At 36.8% G+C, this 13,232-nt stretch overlaps 1 long non-coding RNA gene across 1 annotated transcript in view; it reads right to left on the bottom strand.

The window, feature by feature from the left end:
• Window positions 1-348: 348 nt before the first annotated feature.
• Window positions 349-13,232, bottom strand: part of LOC135220021 (uncharacterized) — a 26,178-nt gene continuing 13,294 nt past the window's right edge. Inside the window, exons 2-3 of the long non-coding RNA XR_010315548.1 lie at window positions 10,137-10,217; window positions 349-655 (exon numbers count right to left, since the gene is read on the bottom strand). This is a non-coding gene — a long non-coding RNA (uncharacterized LOC135220021). The remainder of the gene's footprint in view (window positions 656-10,136; window positions 10,218-13,232) is intronic.

Below are 13,232 nucleotides of genomic sequence, written 5' to 3'. Positions count from 1 at the left end.
TCTATGTTTATGAAGTGGAAGCGTCTTTTTTTTTAACATCAAGGTTTCATTTCTTTCAGACTTCTGAGGATAGTCACAACTACTTCCTTTCCAAAGCAAGCTTGTGAGAGAAATGCTGTTATGTGGAAAACTTATGATCTAAGAGTACGTGCAAAGCTTCATAATGCTCGTTGATAAAAAGGTAAATCATGTTAAGCTTAATGCAGTATTGATCTACACACAAATATTTGATTTTTGATGCATTTCTGAAGCACTTCTTTACTCAGACTATGTAGATGTCACGCCTAATGTGCTTCCCTACGTCAGTTCAGAAATAGTCACTCGGAAAAAGCATTAAAACACCACAAACATGATTTGATTGAAATATTTTTTTAGCTGAGTTTACCTGGCCCACGTAAATAGTTCTAAATGGCGTCAAGCAGTATGTCAGTAACACTCAAATATCAACAATTCATCGACAAAATCATCAGTTATGGCACTGTTTATGGTTCAATTGTTCGTACAGCAGCATACAGCATCCACAGTCCTTTGGATTTCAATGAGCAAGAACTCCCAAAAGTTCCATTGAAGGAGAAACTTAGACATCATCACCCTCGATGGTAGTTCCGTAATTTGTCACCGTGGTATTTCCATCTGCCATGCTGGACTTCATGTACTGAAAGAAACAACAGACATTGTCATTAGCTGGTGTTTGTGGTAATGTGTCAAAACAGCCAAATAATGAAAAAAAAGGAAACCAAGTTAAAATGATGATAGTAACACTTACAAATGGACTGATTTGATAAAATATTATGACCTTGAATTACAAATCTCTAGGTTAGTTAGTAAGAATGCAAAATGAAATTAATGACTCGAATGGTAATTAAAAGGCTTCTTTATACTCTCGGTGCCTACCTTTGGTTTCAGTGGGAACGTTCATTATAAGGGTTTACAAAAGAAACTGTGGGGCTACAATGCAGGTGGTGAAATGTACAAGTGCTAAGACATGCAGGAGCATTCAGCACAAAAGAGCAAGACTTAGACTGGAGGGACAAACAGCAAGGTCAACAATGCAACTGCGCATAATGCATACAGAAGTGTGTTTTATTTAGTTCTTTTTCTGTAAGATGAAGCTATGTCATTAATGGATAGTTGGTTGTGAAAGTAATATAATTCACTCATTGTTTATCCAGCGATTTTGAGACAATCATGTTCACACTCGCACACACACACACACACACACGCACGGGTGCATAGGTGACAAAAGTTCACACCCAAACAAATAATTCACCTGATATATTTTAATGTAAGGTAATAATACATTATACAGCAATCCACATATTAAGACTTAATTTATAAATCTACTGTAATTATGATGAATTTTAAATTACATAGATTACTTACGGTACCATATTATGGAATAGTTCCAAGACCAGAAGCAAAATATCATCCACCAATGTTCATCTGTCAAGCTGGGTAGAAAATAGCCACTTTCATCTTGACTAGATAATTTTGTGACTGAGAAACATCACACTACACACTAAAATGTCATGTTTTGTAACATAACAAGCAAATGTACAGCTTTCTTTATAAAGTGGTTAACTGAATCTGTCTCAGGTCAGCAGCCTTAGCTGTTGCACACTTGGCCAGAAGGCAAAGATCTTTTTTTCAGACATATATGACTAACTATGGTAATCACATTTGGGCATTCCGGTCATTCTTAAAACCAAACACTTTATCTGTCTGAATACCACGAACAAGTCACAGAATAGTCATCGACTGACTTTGAATCTTTTGCTTAAACTATAGAATGAAAACACATTCTATATGGCCCTCATCAAATATAATATTACAAAAAAAAAAAAAATTTAGCCTGACACTCGAAGTTCTTTGTTAGTTGATGTGGAACACACACCAGACAAATTTTGAAGTGTTTGTTTTATTCAAAGGAAATACTGAGAAACTAATGTTTTTCTTTTCAGTCTCACAATCAGATCATATTTCTACCACACATTACCTACATGTACATATGCAAAATATGAAAATATCACGTATGCGACAGTCAACATGGGCAGTTTTGGAATATTCCTGATAACAACTAGTACAAGTGAAATATACTGGTATTTGGTACATGTGAAAACCTTTATCAGAGCAAAAATGTAATTAACAATTTGTTTTTTATTCATCAAGTTCATATGTAATAAAATTAATTGCATTCTATAATTGGTAAAAGTCATTTTAAAAATTCAGTCGAGGCTTTAATATTTTTCTTGCAGCTGATAAATACCACCACTGCCTATAAGTAACTTGTTTGAATCTCCAGTTCACTAAGAATTCACAGTTTTCTTAGCTCTTCAGATTCAATCCAAATCAAAATATGCAACAAAGAGTACAGTTCCCTAAGAATTACTTCCGGCTCCCAAATAATAAGTCTGACCTAGCTTGGTGACAACGTTAAACATTTTTAGAAATAATAAACACACTATACAATGCTGAGCAATTGCCAAGACATTCCCAAGATCCAAGACATAGATTTTTTTTTTCTAAAGGAGCTTATTGTCCATTTGAGCCTGAGGTTATGTTGTCTCTAGGAACTAGTGGTTTAAGAATGGACAAATTCTAAGAGCCCAAGAACTTAAACTTTCAGAACCTTTCGGACAAAAGCGCTTCTGATAAACATCAAGCAACGAGAAGCAGGAGCGCAGGACCAAATGAAAGGAATTGAAACCTGTGCATGGACTTATTTGATTAACTGTGCATGAACAGAATAGGTAAACTAACCATAATAAGTTAGTCCCAAGAAGCACAAATCAAGATCACAAACAGAAATTGCACTGGGGACACTGACCCTCCATGTAGCAGAATGGCTTTGAAGAACAGAAGGAAAGATATACAAATTCAGGCTGCATCAACACGTGTCACATGGAATAGAACTTTTTATTGGAAAAGCCAATAGAAACATCTTTTGAGCAAAAACAATCAATGAATATAATTTGTGGCTGGCACAGTCTTGGCAGATAATCCCAGTTAATAAATAAGTATCCTACATTCTGTTTACTGGGCAACTTCAATACCCAACAATTTTGTACACACTAACTTTAAAATAACTTCAGGCTTGGGCTGTTAATGATTGTAAAGTATAGGCAAAAACGGCAGTCAAATAAGCAATTGAGTAGTTTCTAATGCAAGATAGAAATTTAATAACACAATATTATCAAGTAGGGAGCTCAGTTGTGGCAATATACGGAGACACCAAGTGACTGCATCCATTACCTCAAAATTCAACTTATTCCTAGCAACTACACGTCAAGTGAGTGTGTTATTTTAAACATACATGAAACTTATACTGACATTCCGACTTGCTAAGGGGATAAACATTGGTGGTGGGAGGAAGGAGAAGGAATCCAACACCGAATGTGCCAATTTATTGAGGTTGCTCTCTGTGTGCTTACAATTCAATCTCCAGACATGAAGAGCCACAAGTCTCTACATTTTATGTTTAAGCTCCAAGCATGTTAGTATCTCATGGGTGTGTAATGTAAAGTCTGATTGGTAAAGGGACACCTTTTTAAAGTTCCTTTTAGAAAGGTTGCTTCAAGGACTGGGGGTGAGAGAATTTTGCAGTAAATGACAAGTGGCATATCTTTCACCATTCACCAAAAATACTGCAAAAAACAGAGGTCTCTTGTGTTACTTTCACTCTGTGCCCCAAAGATGTGTTAATTATATAAAAGTTCCTGACACTTAGTAGTTTCTTTAAAATTTTTCTGTGGCTTCAACTGATCAACCACAATACTTGGCACACTTCTTAAGTCATTAGAATCACTATCAGCTAGCACTAAGACCAACTGTATCCATCAGAATTGAATTTCTCTAAATATATACAGTACAATTAATGTACCATCTTTTACAGCCTGTATTGGGGGGATTTCCTGCTAGTCACCCTCATATAAGGCCTTATTTAAAATAACGAATCCAACATACTTTTACAATTTCATAGAGAAACTCAACAACCATGAAATTACACCTCATAAATGAGAGAAATGGCTGGGATGTATCTATAACATTATTAAACTTGTCTTGAATATGGGAATAGCACATTTAACATTCTGTTTATTACATGTCTTATTTTATTCATGCACTACGAGGATGACATTGAGTTTACAGCGTCTTCTGTTACTGTTTTTGGGATTAAAAGTGTAAATCAAACTATTAAGAAGATTTAATCAGAATTACTGTCCCTGATGCAGTCAAAATGAGATACAAATTCCTCAAGATGACTTTCCAACCCCATAAGGAATTAATGCATGCAATTATATGTTTTAAGTTTAGCAATTAATTAATTTTAGTTAAAGGTGACATCCTTTCACAGTGATGCATGTTCTAGAGAAAAAAAAAAAAATTAATTTTGACTGTTGGTAACTTTTATGCAAACCATTAAATTAAATTCCAACTGTTCTTGTCAATGATGATCAATCACACGTGATCTTTCACAGTGAACAGCTTATCAATGATAATCAGTCACACATGATCTTTCACAGTTAAAAGCTTGTGGACCTTTAGAGACACAATCACACATGAGGTACATGACATGGAGTCTTGTCAGGTCTTTCAGATCACTGAATGTAACACCAACACCTAAAAGGAGAGTGATTTGTTTTACTCATGCAAATGAGGATATAAAGGAAGAACAATTTTCTTGTGTGGAAGTCTTGGTATGGTGTTAGAAAATACACCTGGAATCCTTCAGCTTTGAAGGGGAATCCTGTGTTCAATGTTAGAGGGAATGGAACTTGTAGATCTAAATTTATTATTTATTATTTATTTATTTCAGGTCCCTGCTTGATCTTCTAACACTGACACTAGACCATTTTGGTTTGTTGGGGTTGTCATGGTTCGAGGAGAGGGTAGGGTAGCGTAGGGTAGGTTAGGTGAGGTGGGGTTGGTAATCCTGGCTGTGGGTCGCAAAGGTCAGGTATTTAGTGCCCCATCAGTTCAAGGAATAAACCTGAATTATTTAAGCTTCCCTGACCAAACTGGAGAGCTTATTATTATTATTATTTTTTATTATTATCATCATTATTACAAGAACAAGCTGGTGTTTATCTTGCCTAATGAATTAAAGCATTTGTTTCCAGGCCACATTAGAACTAAGCCAACTAGGACCATCTTCATCCCATATTTTGAAAGTAATTTAAGTGTATTTTAACAACATACCAAATCGACATACAAGAAAATGGTCTTACTTTATCCTCATCTATGAAGAACATGACTGTTCTTCATAGTATTCACCCATGCAAATGTTATGTTAACACACCTGTTCACTGGCTGTGTGTTTATGTGCCAACAGCTGTGCAACAATCCAATTTTTCTTTCGCCCAAAGATAAAATCAAGAGATAAAATTAAGATGGCATAGAGGGAATTCCAGGATTTGATCATCAACTCTAATACCAGTGGAACATCACAGTGAAATGTACTTGTAACTTTTTGCTACATAAAAAAAAATTTGCTTAAAGAGCATCCACTCATATGTTTGTCAGTCTTGGACCTGCTCTGCTCTGGGATCTGGTTACCAGTTCCATGTTTCATGACTGGCGTAGTCCATGCTAATGGACTACGATGAATATATTTTGGAGTGAAATTCCGAACGAACGGTTGTGTAGACATCATCCTGATCTTAGCTTGGGCTGTAACGTGTCATGCCTGAGTAAATTCTACCATCCTACCTTAGTTATGTGAAGCAGACGGACATAAAGTAGGATGCCCATTAAACGTGTCCATCTAGAATGTGGCATGCAGTAGAAAACAGGGGCAGGTTGAGCAGAGGAGAAAAGAGGAGGTCCAGTAAATGGGAAAGGCTGTAAAATTGTAAAATAATGTGAGGGGAGAGTAGGCAGAGGGGAAGAGGAGGAGTAATGTAATGCAAGGAGAGACTGCGAGGGGAGAGAATAACGTACTGGGAGGGAATGAAACGAAGGAAAGGGAAATAACTAACAGGCAACAATGAGGAAAATATAATCGAACCAGAGAGAGAGAGAGAGAGAGAGAGAGAGAGAGAGAGACCAGACAGTTGTGGAACTATGGTTGAAGATCACTAAATCTAAGGGTATGCTACACTACAATAAAATATGTTGTAAACATGTCGGCAACTTATTGCATACATATTACTGTCATTTAAAACAAGTCAAAGACTAAGCAGAGAACAAATCATTGGCCAAGGCTGGATAGTCATGTGAAGCACTGGTTAGGACTACTAATAAGTTGTCAACTTGTATTAAATTTGTTTGTGATGTATGTGCAATAAGTTATAAACATGCTTATGACTCGTTTTACAGTAGAATGGACTCACCCTAACACTAAACTATACTACTGGAACTAAACAGAAGCAGGAGGCAAGAAAGAAAGAAGTGAGCAAGCCAGTGAACAGAAATTATACAAAATCTGTTTTTTTTCCATCTGTCCACCCGCCTGTGGTGTTTGCGTATGGTAACACTGCGTCCTGGGCTTTACATAGTCACATTCAGCTTACATTCAACAATAACAACAATATCCTATTTCGAATATTACCGGTGTAATTCGCATACAGTATATTATTAAAACACTTTTTACTTGCAAATGTACACCAAGATATCCTTTTATTTACCTAAACCTTACACATAGCGTAATTATTTAAAGCCCAGAACGCAGTGTTACCATACGCAAACACCACCAGCTGATGGACAGATGGAAGAAAACAGAGTATAGTATCCTCCTAAAAAAGATAAAAGGGCCAGGTTACTCCGAACACTAATTAGGCCAGAAATAAAATGCTAGATAACACCTTTATATTAAAGAAAAAATTGCCAAGTGGAGAGTGGTTGGAGGCTGGAATAGGATAAGGTGAGAAAGGGAAAAAGGGTTTCATAGGAAAGAAAGCCACAGATTTTGTTTTGTGTTCGAGTGTTGAGAGGACAAGACTACAGTCTAATAGGAGCTCTCTCGCGCATGACCTTTGCACTTCCAAGCGCGCACTCTATGTTAAAACTACACACAATCTACACTAAAAAAAGAAGGTATGTGACTATTTTCTAATAAAAGCATGTAGTATAAATACACAAGAGTAACAGCTATGGACGAATGGAAAAGGACAAGCAGCTAAGTATGATGCATCAAAAAACCAACTACCAATACAGCATACGTAAGAAAAGATGAACCACTGCATTTTAATGATCCTGACAATGAAAAAAAACGACAAAAAGAAGTTAAAGCAAGTTAAACCCGTTCTCAGAACCTCTGAAAACTCTATTAAGAAGACTTCTGTTAAGTACTGCAGTGCAAATCGCGGGTAACAGACCACCAGCTTTACTGGTACTAGAGCTGACAGTCTTGCCAAAGAAACATCAAAAACGACTACTTCGCATATACAGCAAAACACACAGCGAACGAAAGGGAGTTGATATGGAGAAGTGAAGAGGAAGAAAGTGTTATTTTCTTTTCTTTATTAAAAGAGTTTACCCAGCAAGAAGGGATGGTTTGAACAGCGTGTAACGGGTTGTGAGGATTCAGAAGAAAACGGGAGTGGGGCGAGCACCATAGAACCAAGTCTGGCTGAGCAAGAGACAGCTGGAAAAGATTTACATTAGATGTAGACTGAAGGGGAAGGAAGGGAAGCTAGGGAGGGAGCGGGGGAAATGAAGGGGGAGGGGGGCGGGGAGGCAGGAAGAGGAGTAGGAATGATGGAGAGATTGGAAGGTAGAATAATAATGGTACAAAAGCAAATTATGTTTAGAGTACAGTAAATAGAAAGAGTGAAGGAGATCATACAATCTTATGGTTAATTTTCTAATAATTTTCTAATCCTTTTAAATCGCTAAATATGCTTTTAATGCAGCTTTATTCAAAGAATCCAATTCCGATATATATATATAATAATATATATATAATATATCATATATAATATATATATATATATATATATATATATATATATTTACACCTAAACTTACATATACTAAGAAAATTTTTCTAGTTCATATCCATGAAACCAACACAATTCTCCCAAATCTCTCCCTTTCTCTCTTCGTGACAGACAACTAAACGAATATGAAATACTAAGAAATAAGTAATTTATTTCCGGCAGTTCACTCTAAGTAGGGAATGTAAGGAGAGAGAGAAAAAATGTTTGCAAGACCAAAAAAGACAGCGAGATAAAAATATGTACACCTTAGAATGGCAAAAACAGAGTAGTAGTTGTAGTAGTAGTAAAAAAAAAAACATCTAGAGAACAAATCCATTGACAATTAAGTAAAAAAATGGTTGAAATCCCACAGACACATTACAAAAATATTCCATCTTCATTGGAAAGATTAAAAGGTCTATGGCTACAGACTATTAGACAATAAAACAAGAGTAAACTATGTTTAAATACCTAAATGAACACATTTCAAGTGTCATAATTTTTGTTCGATCAACTGGTCCGAATAAGGATTATAACAGGATCTCGGAAATTCAACTTTAACAATGAGTACTCTGGCAGAGAGAACACAAACACGCCTATACTGCGGCGTTTGTGATATCTCCAATTTTATTATTTGTGGCATTCTAAATATTATTTTTTCTTTTAATGAGAGATCTTGTTAATTTTTCGGTATCGTAATTACCTGAAAACAGCTGAATATGGATGTTATACAAATGTTAAAATATACTAAACAGCAATGAAATGTATAAATGTTAGTCTAAAAAAAACCATGATTTCTTAAGGGTCATAGGCAGACAAAACAAGAAAACAGAGATAAAATATCAAGAAATTAAAAAAAAAGATGAAAACCATTATTCCCCACAAAAACATACAATACACAATAAAGACGAAAATCCTGAGACTAACAGAACATAGCAGTCACTGTCGACGTATAATACCACTAACGTAAAGCGGGAGTTGGTTTAACAAGATGATGGCTCGACTTAATTCTTCACACTTTTGGGGGTGGAATTTGAAACGGGGGTTAAAACAAAGGGAATAATTCTGTTCTTCTCATCGTCTATGTTTAGCGGTGTTCATGTTAAGAGATGAAGGATTTTGTGGTTAGAACACAAACATTATGTAAACCACCCATACCACACAAGTTACTTTAAACCTGAACACATTAAAAATCAGCATCCTGATGTAACTAAGCAGTGAAAAAGTAAAGATTTACATTTATATAAGAAAACAAGAGTTTCAATTATTGGTAAACAAATGCATTTAATTAAGGAAGTGCGATTCTAGTGATTTTGCTACTTAGGTGATCTTGCTACTTTATCTACTTTTCACTCTTCCTACCATTTACTTTTGGCTTTGTGCAGGAATCACCAGAGTGCCATTTACGGGGAGTATGGAACCTATGAAAACTAGGATGCCAATAAAAAACACCACCGTTCGAACAATACAATTCAATCCAATGTCCTGCTTTTCATGCATTTTCACAAACTATCTCAACATTTCAGCTCTACAAACAAAAATATCCTCGACATTTTATCAGTAAATGGGTGAGTATCTAAAACATTTTAAAACTAGACAGAAACAAAAACGGAGAAAAATGTTAATTGATAAATAAATTACACTCGTCTTCAGGTCTCTCACCCCATGACTTTCTAACTCCTACAAACCAAGTGTCACTATTATCACTAGTACCACTGCCCAGTGTCTAAAAAGTCGCATTATTACAATCGTCATCACTGTCCAATGTCTTTGAAAATGATCATCAACAACACTGTCCAAGAGTCCTTCAGGGCCTGCCTGTTATCACTATCATGATCATCAATGTCCAGTGATTCTGAAAAGTCCTACCATCATTAAGGTGCGTCCACACGGTCGAACAATGTCCGACGGACAAACATTGTTACCAATCAACAATTGTCTGCCGGTCTTTGTCTTATGAGCAGAGTAAAATCAGTGGTATACAACCTCATCTGGTACCACTGTTTGTTGCCAGATCTACTTCCATCGTTTCAACGCTTATGACGTCATCCTGCTTCGTCTATGATATGGTAACAATGTTTGTCCGTCGGACATTGTTCGACCGTGTGGACGTACCTTTAAAATCAGCACTGTCCAGTAATTCTGTGTCCCTGCTTGTGGGTGGGGAAAGGGTGGGGGTGGGGGGGAATAGAACATCCTAGTCAGAATGTCTCCTCTTACCGAGAAAGTGGTTGCAGCGTAGGACTGAGGACCCCTCATCAGTTTGTGCTGGCTCCACTTCTTCTTGAAGATGCCAAGGACCTGGAATGAGGACAGAGACAGCTAGCTGCGGGATTTGGAACTAGAATATGAGCTAGCTGACGTCAGCGTTATAATATCCTGTCGAGGATGAAATGGTAGTATATCATACTGCAGAAATCACTGAGGATGAATGGGAAGTATTCGAGTAGCGGTGTTTTGTGAAAGATTGCCTTTGTAAAATGCGTACATGTTTCGTTTGAGTAGATATTTACGGGGAATAACTTGTATACGCAAAGCACAAAGTATATTTAATATACATACATATACAGCACATGACCAAGAAGGGTAAAAATTTAATCAAATATATATATATAGATGTATATGTATGTATACACAAATACATATATACACATATACAATGTGTTTTTACGCCTCCTGACACCTAAATCAATGTCGTAAAATAAATATATACACACAAATGGGTCTGAATCATTGCCTCAGTATCTAAAGATAAGTATCATTCACTCGGTTATGGTTGTCAAGATGTCTGATGCAGAGTAAAAGATAAATAAATACTGACATGTACATATGTCAACAGCTGTAAACTTCCGGGTAGCGCCTTCTTGTACGCAGATAACCAAATGAAATAAATTCATTTACAAGAATAATTCAGTAGCCACGTAAAAAAAAAAATACTGAATAATGTTTGAGTATGTTAATATCAAAAGAAAAACGTTTATGTTGAGATGAAATGTAAAAGAAATTTTCTTCTGGTTCAATACTGGGTTTCACATGGAGTTCGTGTTTTTTTTTATTTTAAAAATATTTGTATTTTTACGGATCATCTGGATGGATATACGCAATTACAAAACACACACAAATACATACTATAATACACACATATATACAATATGAATCGTATTCCACACAGGAAAATGAAAAATGCTCAAGTATTGGGGACTTCTGTCTTTAGCTGGAAAGAAATCCCGACAACACATATTTGGAATACTTCAAGAAAGACCTATGTATTTAATCTCTCTCTCTCTCTCTCTGACAACGATGTATTCATTTAATCATATATATATATATATATATATATATATATATATTATATATATATATATATATATATATATATATATATATGTATGTATGTACGTGTGGGTGTATAATACACACACTAGTGTGTGTAGGCGCACTCGTGCGTACATATGAAACATCACACATGCATCTGAGATATAAACAATGGTAGATCCAGTAGCCATCTGCTAAACGTCGGCAGATGTAAATATCCACACTGCAAGGCAGGACGGAGCATGCTTAAGATCAGTATCACGGCATAGCTCAAGCAACTGCAGCTAAATTGAATAATTTAAAACCAATATTAACAGCAGCATACACATGCGTGTCGCAGAACCAAGTTAAATTACTCCTACCTAACCTGTTCATTTTTAGAACAGAAGTAAATATAAAATTACCTTGTGAATCGAAACTTGGATTCTTAAAAACACAAAGTACGGAGGCTGCTGATGGTATTTGAAATTTGTAAGAGAGAGAGAGAGGAGGGAGGCCCTTCAAGATTATAATTTCACTGTATTTGGAAAAAATATTGATCCTAATTGGTCACGTAAACTAAATTTCATTTGTACATCAGGGACACAATAGTAGTTCAACTTGGAAGCTAATAAGTCTGATATTTGACAAAGTTTAACCATTACAGATTAAGAGAAATATGACCATCCTAATACTCTAGATGTATGCAGATAAAATAGTTTTTCCACGAATAGGATGTGTTTTATGCCACAGCCATCACAATATATCATCCGGTATCTATTAAGTGTCGTATCTAATTATTGAGCGCCTCAGCGGCGTGGTTGGTATGGTATTAGCGTCCCACCTCGGTGGTCGCGGGTTCGATTCTCGGCAATGCCATTGAGGAGTGAGAGATGTGTATTTCTGGTGATAGAAGTTCACTCTCGACGTGGTTCGGAAGTCACGTAAAGCCGTTGGTCCCGTTGCTGAATAACCACTGGTTCCATGCAACGTAAAAGTACCATACAAACGTATCAAATTATTATTACTACGATAAAAAATGACGGTGCAAATGAACAGATTCTTGGATAACACAGGTATTTTATCCTGTTTAGATCTTGCCTACAAAAGTACAAATAGTATTATTATAGGTCGAGTAGTTCCTCTGTCATTTTCAGACTGGTATGCCGACAGGATTCACCATTACAATAACGCTTCGATTTTAACTGAAGACTCTTGATAATTTACTAATAATCAAGATCAACACGTCAAAACCACAAGCACTCTATTGCGAGTTAAACACCATTTAGGATTATCACTAAAAGATTCAAGAATGATACAGCATCAAAGGCAACGCATCTTAACAACAAATACAATTCTCAGATAAAAAATCTTAGATACGCTATATTCTTAATTTCAAAAATACCCATTTCAGAGACAAGAAACTAACTGTATCATGAAAATTAAAATTTAAAACATCACAATTTCTGGAAGTAAATTGTATTTTAACTAACTATACAAACCCGACATGCCTACTTGGAGTCGTACGCGGGAACTTCTGTTCGCTCAGGAGGGGATCCTTCCCCTTCTGGGCGAACAGGAACTCCCCCCCCAACCCGACTTTTGCTCCCTAAGGTGCGTCTGACCGCGGGTGGGGATCTGCGGCAGGTATGACAAGATCTTGAATTTGCCTGGCATTCCGTCTCTTCAGGGACTGCTGAACCCTCTCGCAGCAGCCCCTGTGACTCACAGGATCGAGTCGAGGACGACTACGACAATCTGGATGCCTGGGTATGTGGCACCTCCACCACCTGGTGTTTACCCAGCACCTAACATCAGTGACTCCTCCTGCTGCGGTTGCACCGGTGCCGCATACTTTGGGGGTGGAATATTTTCCACCTCCTCCTCCGGGCTATATATGGCTGTTCTCGCTCCCCCTCCTGATTTTGAGTGCCCAAAGAGTTCGCCCCTGGACTCTCCACCTGCGACTGTTCCCGTACCTGTCGCCCCTGTTCCTGCCCGTGGGAGTGCTGCTGCGGCGTC

The sequence above is a fragment of the Macrobrachium nipponense genome, chromosome 1 (genome assembly GCF_015104395.2).
Source record: "Macrobrachium nipponense isolate FS-2020 chromosome 1, ASM1510439v2, whole genome shotgun sequence".
NCBI lineage: Eukaryota > Metazoa > Arthropoda > Malacostraca > Decapoda > Palaemonidae > Macrobrachium > Macrobrachium nipponense.
This window is presented reverse-complemented; position numbering and strand designations above follow the sequence as displayed.